This window comes from Papio anubis, chromosome 15 (genome assembly GCF_008728515.1).
Source record: "Papio anubis isolate 15944 chromosome 15, Panubis1.0, whole genome shotgun sequence".
NCBI lineage: Eukaryota > Metazoa > Chordata > Mammalia > Primates > Cercopithecidae > Papio > Papio anubis.
Window position 1 is genome coordinate 22,726,782 of NC_044990.1, and position 18,209 is coordinate 22,744,990.

At 44.6% G+C, this 18,209-nt stretch overlaps 1 non-coding gene across 1 annotated transcript; it reads right to left on the reverse strand.

Annotated features, from left to right (window-relative positions):
- Positions 1-280: 280 nt before the first annotated feature.
- Positions 281-10,774, reverse strand: LOC101001276. The gene is made up of 2 exons (XR_002518342.2): positions 7,947-10,774; positions 281-3,749 (listed from the first exon to the last, which is right to left on the reverse strand). It is a non-coding gene; the product is annotated as an uncharacterized LOC101001276 (transcript).
- Between the last annotated feature and the right edge of the window lie 7,435 nt (positions 10,775-18,209).

Below are 18,209 nucleotides of genomic sequence, written 5' to 3' on the forward strand. Positions count from 1 at the left end.
CTGCTGGGATCATGATGTTTGGGATCACACCCCAGACCAGAGCACAGCAACATGAAGAAGGGGGCAACCTATTCAGTTGTGCTGTAACTGACTTGGCATGAGGTGGTGGGGGTGACTCCTTCAAAGGAGAACTGAACACCATGCATGGATTAAGACTGTATTTAGCAGACAGGAGTACTTCATCCACCAGGAAGAAAAGTATTAAGCACAGGGATGATTTCCCAGATTCTATCTCAGTATGGTCAGCATCTCCTCTGAGATCTTGCAATTTGCTTTTTTCTTTTTTTTTTTTTTTTTAATTCTGTGATCACTGAACAAGCTTCTGACTCTTATTTCAGTCACCCCAGTCACCTTAATACTCAAAAGGGGTATCTTGGGTCATAGAAATAAATATCTCAGTTACTGGGATGGTAGTGCCTCTCATTTTATAGGAATAAATTTGTTTTGTTGCATATACATCAATTTTCTGGGAGTTTAGCATGATTCAGTCTAGTAAGCTCCAAGTTCACTTCAAAACTAGAAGGTTTCTATTAGAAAGTTGAGAACCAAACTTTAAATCAGCATTTCATTTAACTCTACTGTACCTCGGTTTCCTTACCTGTAAAAGCATAGAGAAATAACAGCACCTACTTTAAATGGTTGTTGTGAGGATTCATGATTTAATAGATACACATTATTCGTGTATATGTATGTATATGAAATGATTTAACATATGGAAAGTACTTAGGATGGTGCTTGTTTTTCATAATGACCCACAGGTGCTACCCACTTACAAAGAATGTCCTGCTAAAAGCAGCCAGCTGTCATCTCTCCTTCCTAAACTGTCTTGCACAACCCTCTAAGAACTTACCTCATTTAGCCACTCCACTGTGAAAACCAGAGGCTTCAAATAAAAGCTACACTGAGAATGGCTTTGGCTTCATAAGCACATGACTTGTATGATTGCATAGGCCCTGAGTTTGGTTTGATGCTCACCTGTTGCCATTTGGAAATTATTAATAATTTTTCAACAGAGGCCTGACATTTTTATTTTGCACGGCACCCTACATGTTATGCAGCCAATCCTAGCCACACAGGACCAAAAAACTAGCCTAGTGATCTCAGATAAACTACAGTACCCATACTTCCTTCTGGGTGACTCTGTCCTAGTTCCATGGTATGAGGAGAATGATGAGAAAGGTGGATTAATAGCCATAGACATAGCCTTGCCAATGAGCAGAGTGGCAGCTTCTTGGATATGCAGCAACATTTCCAAGCTACAGGCAGTAAGTTCTCTTTCAAGGGTCTCAGTAGACTCAAGGAAAACTAAAAGAAACTCTGAAAGTGCTTCCCATCCCTCCTCCTCCGCACTGCAATAACAAACTCACTTGATAATTCATTGTAAAATGATCTGAATTCCTCAGAGACATGGAGAAATCAGCTTGGCTTTCAGCACAGGGAGTGACACCAGAACATCAGCCATTGCAGGGAAACAGAGCACGAGGTCACTCTGAATGAGGTCTCCCAATGGAGACTACTGCAGGGGAATGGGGAGGGTGCAGTGGCTTCAGAAAAGCAGCTGGTACCAGCAACCCTTACAGGTGACATAGAAGCAAGAGCTTTGGCTCTGGAAAATCTTTCACCAGTGAATGAGGAGGCTGTCCTGTCTAAGTGTCCCTCTGAGACACCCAGAAGGAACTCCCTGTTTGGGCAGAAGGAACTGTGGTTGGAGTTCCACTAAATTCAGTGCTGGGAATTAGAGGCAGAGTATGTGGAACACTACTGTAAAGTGTTCCTCCTTTGAGTTTCCAAGATGGAGTGGTCCAAGGAGAAACGGACTCTACCAATGTTCGGTCCCATGGTTCTCATATGTATGACAGTCTGTGTTTATACAGTGGGTCTGACTTTGACACCTGCAGCCATAACATCACCTCTCCATTCCCAAGTGAGTTCCTGTCATCTTCTGATTCTCCTCTCTGTGGCCCTGATATCACCATGTAATTTCCCAATGGTTACTCGCCGCTAGGATGTGTGGATGAGCCTTTGGAAACACTGCTGCAAAGCCGCTTGTTGAGAAACCCATCTACGTGTCCTGGCTCTCAATAATTCAGTTCCTTTGAACATGCTGGTTCACTTTGTTCCGATTTTAGAATCTGGAAATGCAGAGCAAGACATTTCTAAGCTGGGAATTTGCCATCCTGTTGCAGGAGCACAGCAGCAGTCCCAGAGAAATATTTTTCAAGGCTGCAGAGAAAACAAGGGCTGGAAAAATGTTTGTTTATTGCCAGCTCTCCCCACAGCCGCTTACATAACAGCCTGTGCTGAGACAGGCTGTCCTGCCCAGGCTCAGAATCAAGAGTCACACTCCTTGGGATGATGACAGAGACAATGTGGGAACTACAGGGCTATGGCCTATGACGTCCAGGAAGGAAAACCAAGTGGTGTGTGGCGATTAGTTCTTTCACAATGAGGGGATGGCTTCCTGGGGTGTTTTCAAGCTTTTCGGGTGGTGGCACAGTCTGCAAGATATGACTAAAGAATAGTTTCTCATTTTCCATTTTTAAAAATAAAACAATGCATACTCAACAGTGCGTGAGCTGAAGGGTAGAGTCAAAAGTTTAGGTATTTTCTGACCTTTCAGATCCATTCAGACTTTCTAAAAGCCACAGACATAAACACTATATCCAAATGTGGGAGCACTTAAAAAGTTTGGACAAAATAGTATACATTTTGTTCAACAGTTTATTGCAAAGAAAAAAAAAGGGAAGAAGCACATGAAGTTTTTTTCTTCAGAAAACAAACACAAAAAACTAACTCTGCCAGGAAAATATGTGAAACCCGTAGACAGATCATGCTTAAGGGTTTAAGGGGACAGCTTGCCTCCCCCACGGCTTTACTGAAAAGCAGATGTGATGGGCAGCATCACAGAGGCCTGTAATCCAGCTCGGTGCAGCAGCCACAGGCAGCCTACACTCTTTCAACAGCCTTCCTCTCGGGGAGACCCAGGGCCTCTTGGACTGTTCCAGGCTTTAAGTGCATGTCAAACAAACATTTGCCATATGTTTTAACTTAATTTCTAGGTTAAACGTAGGCCCATTCATTCTCATTCCTTGCTTAACAGCCTTCCTGAGTAATTGTCTATTGACTTTGCTGCTTGCTGGTCATACCTGGGTGTGCATTTGTCTTACACCAGACACACCTAACTCTCAGCCTCTGTAGTCACAAATAAGGGTTCTACTTGTTGCTTTAGAATGACAAGTTGCAACTAGCACAGTGTTACACATAGAAGATACTCAATTGGTATTTTGTTGATGGAGTCATGTCTCTGTCTCGCTTCTTATTCTTCTAGCTTACTTCCCCCACTCCTACTTTTATTTCTTTCTTCCCCCTCTTTTGTCAAAAGGTTGGGCTTACCAGAAAATCCACTGAGTACTTGCTAACCCTCTGATTTACACCACACGAGTAGCACCAGGTCCACAAGACAGAAAAAAACTCACCTTGGGGTCCCAAGGTTGGCCTGAATCTTTGAAAATGTGGGGTCGTGATTTATTTTAGTCAAGTGGAGATCTAAAAAGGAGCAAAGATAACAGGACCCCGCAATTCACCCACTGGATCCTGTATGTAAGAACCTTTGTGATTTCTCACCTTGGTAATTTCCTGCCCTCTCTTTCGGCGGGTTCTTCCCCAAACCATCATGGACCGGTTGGACTCTGAGAAGAAAAGTTTCTGATCTTTAGTTCATTCTTCCAAGTTTCTAGAAAGCAGGAAAACTGAGAATGAAAAATTCTAAATTACTCAGGACTCATGGGTCGCCAATAGAAGAAATACATCTTAAACTGGCTTAAGCCTGAAAGGGAAATGTATTTGTTCATGTAACTGAACCATAATGAAGGATGGTGGACTGAGGGACCTGAAAACACCCTCAGAACTCCCTCACTCTCCTTTGTGCTCCTGTCTGATGCCATCTTCCCAGACCTGCTCACTCTCCGTAAGGTGGGGATGTAGTCATCAGCAAAGTGCACCTCCCCGCAGCTTGTGACCTGAGTAGATAGGCGTCCCCCAACCCACGAGGATTGAAAAGTTCGTCTAGGAATTATGCAGATTGGCCCATTCACTATGACATGTTCCTCCTATGCAGCCAAAGGAACTGGGTCTGTTACCAGAAGAGGTGGGAGAGGGGTGCTAGGCAGATTCAACAACAGCCACTACAACATCTGAGGAGGAGACCTCCATGAAGGCCCCCAAGTCTGTTAGCAGATATTTCCTCCCTCGGATCGCTCTCCCTATCCTCACAGTCTCATAAGTGAGGATTAAATGCTACATGTGGTCTAGGAGATCTTAGACCCTCCACACAAAGATATAGTAACAATCAGCATCCTAATATCCTGGCAGAGAAAAAATCAGAAAGAATCGTTTGCCTGATTTTTCCATCAATACCAAGAATTAATTAGAGATGAAATTTGTAATGGACTCAGAGAATTAGAGAAGATCTAAGGGAATCTCGATGATTTCCTACCCCTAACCAGAGCCTGACAAAAAAAGGTGAAGGTCTATGGCCATCTTGTATTTGTTATGAGGCTGGACAAGGAAGCTCCGAAGGTCGTTTAGACTCTGAGAGATCATGAGTCTGTAAAACCCTTCCAACTTGAAATTAGTTGATTCCTTCCTTAAATTGTCTAGGACATTCCCCCACTCCCTCCACTCTTATTAGCTGATTTTACTGACCAATAGGCCTTGAAGTTGGTGGTTCCATCTAGATGTCTCACATCAACTCCCCTTTTGCAAATTAAGCCCATACCCTGAAACAGGGGAATTCTGAAGCCATTAGAAACTAGAGAGTCAGCCAGGCATGGTGGCTAACGCCTGTAATCCCAGCACTTTGGGAGGCCAAGGTGGGTAGATCACTTGACGTCAGGAGTTCGAGTCCAGCCTGACTAACATGGTGAAACCCCGTCTCTACTAAAAATAGAAAAATTAGCCAGGGGTGATGTCATGCACCTGTAATCCCGGCTACTTGGGAGGCTGAGGCAGGAGAATCACTTGAACCTCGGAGGTGGAGGTTGCAGTGAGCCGAGATAGCACCAATGCACTCCAGCCTGGGCAACAGAGTGAGACTCAGTTTCAAAAAACAAAAAAACAAACAAACAAAAACTAGAGGGTCTCCTCTTAGCTCTTAAACCCTCTTAGCCAACATTTGTGAGCCTCTTTTCTGTATGTTTTGGCATCTTTATCCCTTTCCTTTGTGTCTTGACCAAATTCACCAGATCATGACTCAGAACAAAATCCTGAGGTTGAATACAAAGGTCTAGAACATCTTCAAATTAACTTTTTCTCATCATACAGAATTAGACAAATTGAGAAAGCAAGAGGGAGTGTGTGGAGTTTTTGTCCTCATTTTCCTCTTTCCTGCAGTAGGTAGAATAATGGCTGCCCAGAGATGTTCACATCCTAATCTCTGGAATCCATGAATATGTAATGTTGTATGGCCAGAGGAGAATTGAGATTGCTATTAAAATGACTTAAAATGGGAGATTATCCTGGATTATCCAGATGGGCCCAATGTAATCACAAGTGTCTTTAAAAGTAGAAGGAGGAGGCAGAAGATTAGGTCAGTCCGTGATACAATGTGAGAAAAGCTCAGCCTGACATTGCTAGCCTGGGAGATGGAAGAAGGGGCCACAAGGGGTACCAGCAGCCTGTAGAAAGTAGAAAAGGTAGAAACACAGATTCTTCCCTGGGGCCCCCAGAAAGGAACACAGCCCTGCCAACACTTTGAATTCAGCCTGGTGAGACCCGTGTTAGACTTCTGACCTACTGACTGCAAGATAATAAATGTGTGTTGTGTAAGCCACCAAATCTGTGGTTATCTGTTACAAGCACAATAGGAAATTAATACACTTTCTACTTGTTTTAAGTGTGTCCTGAAAGGTTAGGTTCTTTAGGATTCCGATTGCTGAACTATATGGAGACAGCAGAGTTTAGTCAAAAGAAAAATCTTAGACAAATTAAATTTAACGGAGTTTACTTGAGCAAAGAATAATTCATGACTTGGTAGCTCCAGAACCAGAATAGGTTCAGAGAGACTCTGTTGTTGCCACGGTGTCAAAGAAGATTTATGGACAGAAAAAGGAAAGTGATGAACGGAAAACAGAATTGAGGGACAGAAACAGCCAGATTGATTACAGCTCAGTGTTTACCTTTTTTGAACACCATTTAAACAGTTGGCTGGCCTTGATTGGCCAAAACTTGATGATTGGCACAAGGGCAAGTTACAGTCTGCTCACACATCCATTAGGTTACAGCTCACTATGTATGAAGAAACCTTTAGGATGAACTGAAAATATATAAGGAGGGAGCTTTAGGCTAAACTTAACAGTGGACAAGACTTGACTCTGCTACTACGTCACCTTGTGGTTTTGGGTGAATCAGTTTCTCTGGTTCTCAGTTTCCATATCCACAAAACAAGGTCGTTTTATTAAATGATCCCCAAGACTCTCCCCCTTTAAGTTTAGACATTCAGTATCCTCTCCCTCTTCTTAATGGTGTCAAATGCTCTGGAAGCCCCAGCAAATACCTGAGCTGCCCCTGTCACCGTCCACTGCAGAGTATGGACAGGGTAAGAATGTCCACAGTTTCCAGCTCTTTCAGGACTTGTCCACCACGAGTGAGGCCATAGGAGGTCAGGGCGGGCACAGCAGCTGCCAGTTCTCTCCACTCAGGAAGAACATACCCGATGCCAAGGAAGAAGCACTATGGGGACAGAGGTGCTAGAGAATTCTAAAACCCAAGTGGCCATGGAAATCCTCCTAAAGGCAAGGAGATGTGTTAGCTTCACAGGAGAGATGGGCTCTGAATAAGGACACTGTATCCAGAAGTTGGGGTGACAAGAAAGACACCAGGTGGGTTATCATGGTGAATGGGCTAGGCTGGAAGAAAAGGTTTTGTGATAGGCATAAGGTCAGAAAGATCTGTTAAAACCAGATGGTGGGGCCTTAAAAGGTTCCAGGACAAAGACAGGAGGCTGAGGGAATGGCTTGATGAGGCCCTACTGCACTTTGTGCCATGTTGTATGCCCAGTAGTAAGCAGCAGGCACACAATAGGTGCTCAAGACAATAGGTGCTCAGTATGTGTTGGCTGAATAAATAAATAGGTATCAACGTATTTTTAGCAGGACATTGCCATTATCCAAGATGAATTTAAGGAAGATAAGTGGGACCTCCATAGACAGAGTGGACTGAAGGAGGCAGAGATAGAACATCTGTATGCTAGTCAAGAGGCTGCCAAACTGATTCAGACATAAGGGTCAAGCTGGGATGTTGGGCAGTGCAAACTGAAGGGAAGAAACACAGGTGTCATGAAGACTAAACCATTCCAGCTGGGAGGATGTCATTTCCATTCATGCAAATCTCCAAGGAAGGAGACCCACCACCTCATGAATAAGAATGCAATAACCCAGACAGGCTGGCACACCGGAGCAAAATCTTCAGGCAGCCATGGAAGCAAGCATCCAATCAACACCGTATTTTCAGTAGAAATGACCACTAATTTCTGCACAGGTATTCTGCCTATAATCAAAGCTAATTCCTAGTTCACCCTTGCCACCCCTAGACTCAACAACTCGAATTCTCCTAACTGCTTTCAGAGATCCATTCGCTGAGTCTTCTCATTATTTCCATTTTTCTTCCCTGATCCCACTCCGGGTCCTCTCTGCCTTAAGTCATTTAGCTGGATCAGACCAGGTTTGCTCCAGTCACACTCATCTGACAGGCCTGCTTTTCCTCTAAGTAGCTGGCAGGAGCATAGCTCTGCTCCGGGAGGGGGACCTGTCCTCATGGGAACATGGCAGTTATGCTCCAAGTCCAGCTGGCCAAGAACTCAGACTGTCCTCCCTTGAAGGTTCCCCCACAGAAATCAGTGAGAGCCCACCTCCAGACAGTGGCTGGCCTCAGATCCCAGAGGAACTCACCATCCTTTTCCTCTCCATCATCCTCTGGAAGCTTCCCCGTCTCTGCCTCAGCCAAAGTCCAATTGGGCAGGGACAGAAGAGTAATTGAAGAAGGCCTTAAGGGATATCAAAGTGCTATTGAGCAAAACCACAACTCAACAGCCGTGCAGGTGCTTCCTGCGACAGGGAGGGAAAGAAGTGTCTTTAGAAAGCCCTAAATAACTCTAGGCAGGGATGTCAGCTTGACAAATGACTCGCGAGAAATAGCCCCGTTGTTCTCTGGTGTGTGATTCATCGGAGGCTGTGCTGGGGTGGGGGGCACGGCCCAACCGTGAGTCCCACCCTTGGTCACTTGGGGCCGCTCTTCAGCTTGGCTCCAGGATGGCTAAGAAGGCACTTTTGTTGGTGCTCTTGACCTCTGTCACTTTCACCTTGTTTTCCAGTGGTTTTATTTAGTGGTTTGTGCTGATTTGGTTTGAGCTGCATCCAGAGGAGGACAGGAACTGTGGGGAGACTCTTTCTAAGCATCCAAAGGCCTCTCTCCCTTTGATGTTAGCTCCCAGTGCTTCTCGCCATCATAACAACAAAGACCAGGGGCTCCTCGGGGCAGAAGCTCCTTTCATCTCCCTGTTCCCAGCTCCTCAAAGAGCTGGCTTATTGAAATGCTTGTCACATGTTGAATGGATAAGTGAAAATATCCCAAGACCAAGGGATATGACATGACAGCTAGTTTCTAGACTTAGCGCCGGGACCTTGACAAGGTACACAGGGTCTCTGGGCCTCTGTATCCCCGTCTGTGAAATAAGAAGGCAAGCTCTTGGGTCCCCTCAAACTCAGACCTTGAGGTTCAGAGAGGCCTGCAGAGGCTGACTGGGGCCTGCACCCAACTCGCAGGGAGGGGAACAAAGGTAAGGAGAACATGAGGGATCCGCGGTTGTTTTGCACGCCCAGCAGCGGGAGTAAACACTAGCATGTTGAACACTTGCATGAAAGGTGTATGATGTTTTCAGTTAGGAGGTCGGCCTGGAGACCCCCTGCAGTAACACTAGATGAATGTATTGTGAGCAGCCAGTGTGCTGGTGTGGAACTCATAGGACACAAACAGCACCACTAGCCTCCCTGACTTTATTGGGTCCTCTTCAGCAAGATGTCCCAGCCACCAGCTGGGCATGTAGTCTTTGGTTTATGGCGTGTTTTGTTTTTTTTTTGGGTTTTTTTTTTTTTTCTTCCCATGAAACAGCACAGCAAATCCATTGTTAGAGGCGGGCCGTCCCACCAGCAGGGACAATTTCGTGAGTGAGTCATGCTGAGGAGGCGCTGTGTGAGGTTGGGCTGCGGTTTATAATGAAGTCCTGGGGCTGTACCGAGGAGACGGCCCAGTATGTCCCAGTGCAGAGCCCATTTCTCAAAGCGGTCCTCGTCTGATACATTTTCTCATGCTGGTGGATGTGCTCTGGGTTTTAATGCCTTTAGTTTCCATCAATGGTAGCTTTGTCAGTGTTAACCGAAAGGAAGACAAATTTGTTTGAAATCAAGGCCTTGTGGATGCCTAAGTGTGTACCCTTCTCTGTGCGGAAAATGGTGGTAATCTTGAGATTGAAGACTTAAATGAAGTTGTCTTCTTTATGGAAAGGCATTTCAGCAACTGTAATTAATGGTCACAGAAGTCATCAAAAGTTTTAACAATCCCAGCTTCCCCTCTGCAAATCATTTTAGGTTTTTATATACAGATTGCTGATGCCCCTATTATGACTCTTACTCCTGTAAAAGTCAGGTAGGTGAGATTTCAACTTGCCCTTCATTTGTCCTTTCATTTACATAAAGCATCCAGTTACTCTTATACCTTGACGTGGCTTAAGCTGGTCTGATGGGAAATGGCTTTGTTTCAACAGTAGATATTTCCCAAAGTCTGGTCATCTCCAGGGAGTGGACAGACTTCCCACTGCAGAATTGAGGCAGATAAAAGGAAAAAGAAGTGCTCTCACGGCAAGACAGCAACACCTTTATATACGTGCGCACGCACACACACACACACACACACACACACACACACACACATGCCATTTGGGTGCAGAGTAAATACCTATTTGACGTATCTTTTCTGAAACACAGATTCTGAAACTACACAAACCTGGTTTGATCCCTCGCTACCACTTGTTAGCATGTGAGCCTGGATAAGTTGATTAACCTTTCTGAGCTTTGGTTCACTTGTTTATAAAATGAGGAAAATTAAAGGACCAAACCATAGTATTGTTGAAAGATCAAAGGAAGTAATATACATAAAGCACTTAGCACAGTGCCTGGAATATTCCAAGGTGTCGAACAAATGATTGATAATGATAACAATAACAATAACAATAACAGAATTTTCCTCTTTCCTGACAGACCTCTCAGCTCCGTGGTGCTCTATAGAAAGTCAGAGTTGATTCCATTTGGGGTTTACCATTTAGGATTCACTGTGAGGCAGAAGTACAATGTATGCTATAAGCTATTATTATTACAAATACGAATTCCTGGAGCAGAGACAATAGGCAGTGGTCTGAGTTTGAAGGGACCTGAGATCTTACTTTCTTGTCTCCAAAACAAGGATATGTAGGCCCAGAAACCCTGAGTGCTGACCGAGTTTCCAGCTACTTATTCTTACAGTTAAGACCAGAAACTAGTTATGAGTCTTGGTCTTGGGATCTTTTCACTTATCCATTCTACATTTTGGCAAGCATTTAAGTAAGCCAGTTCTTTCAGAAGTTGAGCAAAAGAAAAGGTGCCCATGGGCCGGGTGCGGTGGCTCACGCCTGTAATCCCAGCACTTTGGGAGGCCGAAGCCAGCAGATCACTCGAAGTCAGGAGTTCGAGACCAGCCTGGCCAACATGGTGAAACCCTGTCTCTACTAAACATACAAAAATTAGCCAGGTGTGTTAGTGGGCACCTGTAATTCCAGCTACTTGGGAAGTTGAGGCAGGAGAATCGCTTGAACCCAGGAGACAGAGGTTGTGATGAGCCGAGATCGTGCCACTGCACTCCAGCCGGGCAACAGAGGGAGACTCTGCCTCGAAAAAACAAAGAAAGAAAGAAAAGAAAAGGGGCTCATGGTCTTTGTTGCTATGATGGCAAGAAGTGCTGGGAGCTAACATCAAAGGGAGAGAGAGGTGTTTGGATGCTTAGAGAGCCAGTCTCTGCACGTTTCTCATCCTCCATTGAATGCAGCTCATACCTAAACAGCACAAATCCAGGAGAAGCAAAGCAGCCTGCAGTGTGGACAAAAGGGCTGAAACAAGAAGTCCACACTGAGAGCTCAGCTTCAGGCTTTCTTCCTGAGACCCTCCCCTGTCCCAAATGAAATACAGTTTTTGCTCCATTAGGCAAAACATCTTAATTAGCAAGGAACCGATAGTTTCATAATCTTTAAAAAGAGTCCACAGTTCTCAAACACCCCCTCACATGGATGCACGTGAGGTATAAGACAGCAACCCAATGTCTGTTACTATGGAACTCAATGGTGTAAAATTAATTCACTAAAGCACACACCCACTGCAAAAAAAAAAAAACCAGCCTTTGCCAGCTAGGTGCTTCAGAAGGTGATATAGTTTAGATGTGTGTCCCCCTCCAAGTCTTATGTTGAAATGTAATTCCAAATGTTGGAGGTGGGGCCTAGTGGGAGGTGTCTGGGTCATGGGGGCAGGTCCATCATGAATGGCTTGGTGCCATCCCCTTGGTGATGAGTGAATTCTGTATTAGTTCATGTGAGAGTTGGTTGTTTACAGAGCTTGACACCTCCTCCTCCTCTCTCTGGCTCCCTCTTTCGCCAGGTGACATGCCTGCTCCCCTTTCACCTTCTGCCATGAGTAAAAGTTCCCTGAGACCTCACCAGAAGCCAATCGGATGGGGGTGCCATGCTTGTACAGCCTGCAGAACCGTGAGCCAAATAAGCCTCTTTTCTTTGTAAATTGCCCAGTCTCAGGTATTTCTTGATAGCAGTGCAAAAGGGACTGATAGAGAAGGCATTGATGTCACACTACATACAACATTTGCTTTCTGAGAGTCGCCTCCCACTCAAACGTAAGCTCCACGTGTTCAGGGATTTGCCATGGATCTGTTCACTGCTGCATAGCCAGTGCCTAGAACAGCACCCAGGCAGGCAGCCAATAAATATTTATTGACCCAGTAAATGAATCATACATGAACCAAGTATGAACAGTGGAGGCTGTGGACTGTCTCATATGTGAGTTATTTACCATCTCTGTGCTGAGTTTCCTTATCTTGAAAAGGCTATATTAATAGGATTGTCATAAGAATTATTGGCTTGTGTAAATGTCTTTAAAGCAGTGCTAATGTTACCTATTTTGGGCTCCATAGAGATTGTGCTTTTTCTATGTCCTCACAGAGGAATGGCAGATAGATCTTCAGCAATGTAACATATATACCTGAAAATTATTTCACTCAAATAATCATGTTAGAAAAGTCCTGAAAGAGCCTGGGCAAGGTGGCTCATGCCTGTAATCCCAGCACTTTGGGAGGCCATGGCGGGTGGATTGCCTGAGGTCAGGAGTTCGAGGCCAGCCTGGGCAACATGGTGAAACCCCGTCTTTAGCCACACATGACAGCGTGCACCTTTAGTCCCAGCTACTTGGGAAGCTGAGGCAGGAGAAGTGCTTGAACCCGAGAGGCAGAGGTTGCAATGAGCCGAGATCACACTACTGCTCTCCAGCCTGGGTGACAGAGCAAGATTCAAGCTCCAAAAAAAAAAAAAAAAGTCCTGAAAAGGATTTTTGGTGGTTGTTTATTTGTTGCTTGGTTTGACTTGTTTTCTTAAAAGGCCAGATGTGTATAAGGTGCTTGGTTTTATTCTCACTGTTTTATATGAAGTGTTCAGACTCACCCATGATACCAAAAGAGTCATATTATATTTGGACACTTTTCCTGGTGATCCCCTTCCTACAAGACTGGAACATGTAACCTCCTAGACACCCTGATGATTCTCTAGTATCAATCCCCGTCTTGGAAGAGGGCCTCAAAGAGGTTTCCAGGTGGTGGGCCAGGCCAACCTCCTCAGGCAGCGAATCACACCATCCCTAAAGCTCATACCAGCTCACAGATAAGGCCTCTCAGCTAGACCCCTCCAAAAGCTTCAGCTCAATTAAAAACAAAGTACATATGGTTGACTTTAATAAAAAAACTGAGCAAACAATCAGAACAACAACTAGCAAAATGTGTGAATACCTGTTTCTAAGGTATTGGAAACAACTTACAGACATGAATTCACCAAGTCTTATAAAATAGGGGGTAAGGGCACATAGCCTCATATTTATTTTACCAAAGAAAACAGAAAAAGTCATTAAGAACCAGCAATTGAATCCAGTCTCTGGCTCCTGGATGCACTGTTTAGGTAACCGCACACCCACCTGAAGTTCTCTACTAAAAGCCAATACATTGAGAAAACGGCCATTCACATATTATACTGCTGAATCTGGCTTGGGACATTGCATTTGTAATAATAAATATTTGCATACAAAGAAGAGCTGCAGAAATAGCATGGATTTTGGTATCTGAAAGATGAAGTCAAATTCCAGCCATGTGATCTTCAACAAGTTACTTACGTAATCTGAACACAACTTTGTTCTGTAAAATGTGGGTAAGGATAGCACACCAGCAACGCTGTTATAAAAATTATGGATGCTGTCTGTAGATCTACTTCCAGTAGATTGCCTTGTTTATAAATGATACTTAGAAAAGGATGATGACGATAACGACGGCCTTCCCTATTCAAAAAGCACATTCTCAGCTGGCCACAGTGGCTCCCACCTATAATCCCAGAACTTTGAGAGGCCTAGGTGGAAGAATTGCTGGAGCCCCGCAGTTCAAGACCAGCCTGGGTACCATAGTGAGATCCCTTCTCTACAAAAAGAAATTATTTTTAAATTAGCTGGACATGGTGATGCAAGCCTGTAGTCCCAGCTACTCAGGAGGCTGAGATGGAAGGATTGCTTGAGCCTAGGAGGTTGAGGTTGCAGTGGACCATGATCATGCCACAGCACTCCAGCCTGGGTACAGAGCAAGATCTTGTTTCAATAAATAAATAAATAAATGTAAATAAAACAAAACTTCTCAGGTTGAACGAACACTTTGTCTTTCCCCCCAGTAGTGTTAGTACTTATGAAAACATCAGGTGCTAAGATTTAATAGCTTATTAGGTCAAGTTTTTTGGGGGATCCATTAGCAGAAATTAAATTTGCTGTTATTAATTTGACCACAACTTTGCATGATCCCAGCTGAACATTCCAATCTAAAACAGGATTTTTCTTTCCTGTTAAATTTAAGACGCGCTCTCTCTCTCTCTCTCTTTCTCTCCAGCAATTCATTTCTCATTTTGGTTTGGGACAGAGCCAGCTGGTAAAAGGTTTCAGCATGTGTTTATTGCCTCTTTGTTCTCAAGCATTTTCTGGGGCCTCCTGGCAGCTCTTTGGTCTGGAGCAAGCAGCAAAACCCTCCGGGGTTGCAAAGCCTAGACAAATCCCAGGATCTGACCACTGCCTAGGGGTGGAGAAGAACAGCTAGAAGCCTCCCCTCCCACCCCGAACTCCTGCTCAGAACTCTTAGTAAACACAGGGCAGGAGCCCAGCATTTGGCCCCCGGGGCTTGCTCTTCCTGGAGTTGTTTTGGAGTCAGCTGTGCTGCCTCTTGTCAGGCCCCACACAGGACCTTTCCCCTTGAAACTTGCCTGGTCTCCAACAAGCAATTGTTTGGGGAAGAGTGTGTGTGTGTGTGTGTGTGTGTGTGTGTGTGTGTATGTGTGTAACCCATCAAACCTGTCTTCAACAATGACACCGCTGCTTGTAGACATCACAGATACCCTTGTTCTGGGAGGTCCTTGGGTGTCTTTCCAAACAGATTGCCTGAACACTCAACCCCAGTCCACACCTCCAAGCCTGACCCCATTTAGGAGTCTTACTCTAAGCCTGGAGGTTAAAACAAGGCTTAGCCCCAGCAGAGTCACCACTGCCCAGCCTTCTCCACCTGCCAACTTCATACAACTTATGGTGTGCCATAGTGGATGCATTAAAGGGCAGTACAACTCAGTGGTCAAGAGCACTACTTTAGCCTTCAGTTGACCAAGAGCCATATCTAACTTGGCCATTTTGGGGAGCTCTGTGTGCAAATATTTATTATAAATACGATGTCCCAGGCCAGATCCATATTCAGCAGTAGGATTCAGGAGCTCTATGACATACCTGAGCCAAGTTCTCTATCTCACTTTCCCTCAGTTCCTCAAATGTAAAGGAAGGAGAGTAGCACCTATTTCACAGTAGTGTTGTGACGGTTCAATGAGATGGTGGCTGGGAAGGGCCTGGTACATGTTGATAGTCAATAGAGAACAATCTGAACATAAAATTCCAGCCACCTGAGCTCTCCTCAAGCATACTCAGCAGCTTCGGGTTTGTTCGAGCGAACTCCTCACAACCCCCTCAAGAGGCTAAGCGTGATGAGAATGAACTGATCCTGGTTTCTCTGGGAGTTATTGTGCCGCTCGTGCTTTTTCCCAGCTTTGGGAACGGCGGGATTGAGTGATGGAGTAATGAATCCAACAAACATTTTTGATGTCAGGCATTTTTGAGGCACAAGTCTACAGAGGGGAAAAGGAAGGCCTAGGTTTCCCAGGCTGTGCACATAGGACAGGGAGAGATGCAGACACCTGATCAGATATTGGCAATTCTCAGGGTGCTGAACTCTGTGGGGCTATGATGAAGACATTGGGAAGTGGCTAAGGCATCAACTAAGGCTCCCTAGATGGGGCGTCCTCTGACAAGGGTCTTGAATAGCGGCTTACCCAGAGGAGAAAATGAGGAAGGGAATTGCAGGCAGAGTGAATGAGCAAAGGCACAAAAACAGCAAAGAAAATGCCCTATTTGGAGAATGGTATAATAAATACCTCAATGTGGTTGAAATGGGAAGGAATTCATCTGGAAAAACTGGACCGTTAGGGACATCTATTCTGCTACAGTGACAGTTTGGCCTAGGCCACTCAGTAAGACACCAAAATGAGACAATCAGCCTGGCTCTGTCACCCACCCTCAAGGTCCCCCCAACCCCAGCCACTGAGAAACGAGAACAATAATTATCTTAACATGATTTAAATGGTTCTCTCAGCTTTTGTTCTTTTGTGTAAACAAATGTCTTCTTTTTTATATTTTTTATTTTTTTAAGACGGAGTCTCACCCTTCATGGAGGCTGAAGCGCAATAGGGCAATCAGAGCTCACTGCAGCCTTGAGCTCCTGGGTTCAAGTGATCCTTCCACCTCAGCCTCTCAAGTAGCTGGGATTACAGGTGCATATAACCATGCCCCGCTAGTGTATGTGTGTGTGTGTGTGTGTAGACAGAGATGGAGTCTCACCATGTTGCCCAGGCTGGTCTTGAGCTCCTGTCCTCAAGCAATCCTCTGCCTTGGACTCCCAAAGTGCTGGGATTACAGGGGTGAGCCCCCATGCCCAACACAAATGCCTTCTTAAACTTCAGTTTCTCATCTAGAAAATGGGTTTGGGGTAGGTTCTTTCTTTTAGAGGAAGAATGTCATGCAAAGCTCAGTTTCTCATCACCCACTGATGGAAATCATTTGGGGGCATTATTTGACTAAAGCAGTTGTTAAACATACCCTTCAAGAAGATCATGCAAAGCAACTTTCTGGAAATCAGTTTCACACGTGGTAATAAACATCTTGAATAAATTTCTTCTCATCTCCTCATGGCCCAACTTGATTTCTCCCTGTCGCCTCTGCTCCCACCTCCAGGGTGATGAGCGATCAAACCTAACTATTGCTTCCACTTCTGATTCCTCCAAGGAGGGGTCTTACATTTCAGCACAGGAGGAAACATTAACATAGGTGAAAGTATTTAAGCTCTTCCCAGCCAGCCTCCCTCATCCTTCGCGCTGTCAAAGAAACACAGCTGAAATCTATCAGGGCCTTCAGTGATGAGCTGATAGATCTATTAAATAATCTGACCCATCAACTAGAGTGGTCTGACCCAAGTTCCTTTCCCATTCTGGTCCTAGAAAGATACTTTCTCTATTTCATCAGCAGTGAAATTATCTCCGTGTTCGATCTGATCACAGCACCTTTGGAAATCATAGCCAGGCTTCCTGAGGCCATTGCCAGGCCATGTTTCCTACACAAACTGCCTGGAAATTGCCCATCAGAGAGTCTTCAGGGTATTAAGCCATTGGAATATCGACAATTCCACTCTTCATCGAAAGAAACTGAGCCACGGTAAGGATATGGGCACGTTGTGGATCCAGAGAAATTCCTCATTGGAAAAGAAAAAAACATTCAGTGTCCTTATGTATCCCTAAGATCCTGAAACTGCTTTCTCCAAGGCAACCTGAGGAATGCAGCACAAAGAGCCTGCAAAGAATTCTGGTAAGTGGCTAGGGTGGTAGGAAGAGATAACCTAAGTTATGGGCAAATGTTTAAATACATATATATATATATATATATATATATGCACACATACAGCAAAATCCTACTGACCCATGGGAGGTGACTAGAGCTCCACAATGAAAACTATTCCCTTCACCAAGATAACAATAAGAAACATTTTCACATGAGAAAGGGAAAGATTCAAGAAGGAAATGCCATTTTAAACCCTGGTTTACCAAAAGAGGTTGTTCTTCTTCCTATTCCCCGAACTTTCTCAAAAGGTCTCAAATATTTGAGTGGTTGCTTCCAGACTGAAGAGTGTCCTCCTCGTTCTTATCTAAGTTATTAAACACCCACTCTGCTCTGAGAACTCAGCATCGCACGATGGCACAGAGTCTTTGTAAAACGTACTCAGCCTGCCCAGAAGGGGAAAATACAATGAAAAGATCTAACTACACTATGGTAAGAACAATGGTGCATCCGGTTTGCTTTCTTCCGTTGAATTTACCTTGGCTTTGATGTCAGCTGGCCTAGTCCTAGACTCATTTCTTAGTAAAATGCACATACCCAGAACTTGGGGAGAGGTTGGTGGAAATTTTAAAAAAAAAAACAACAACCCTGAGATCCATGTCTGGGTCAACTAGGGGAAAATAGGCACTGAATTCACAGCAGCCCAAGTGGAACTGCATGCTGGCGTGACTATGAGAACACAAACCTCCTTCTTCTATGAAGACATTCTGGAGACAGCCTTAAGAGCACCAAGAAATAAAGACTTGAGCTCATTTTAACTGGTTCTTAAGGAGTAGGAAACCCCCTGGGTGATATTTGGGTTGTAGTAGAAAATTTTGTATTTCAGGAAAGTTTTTATATTTCATT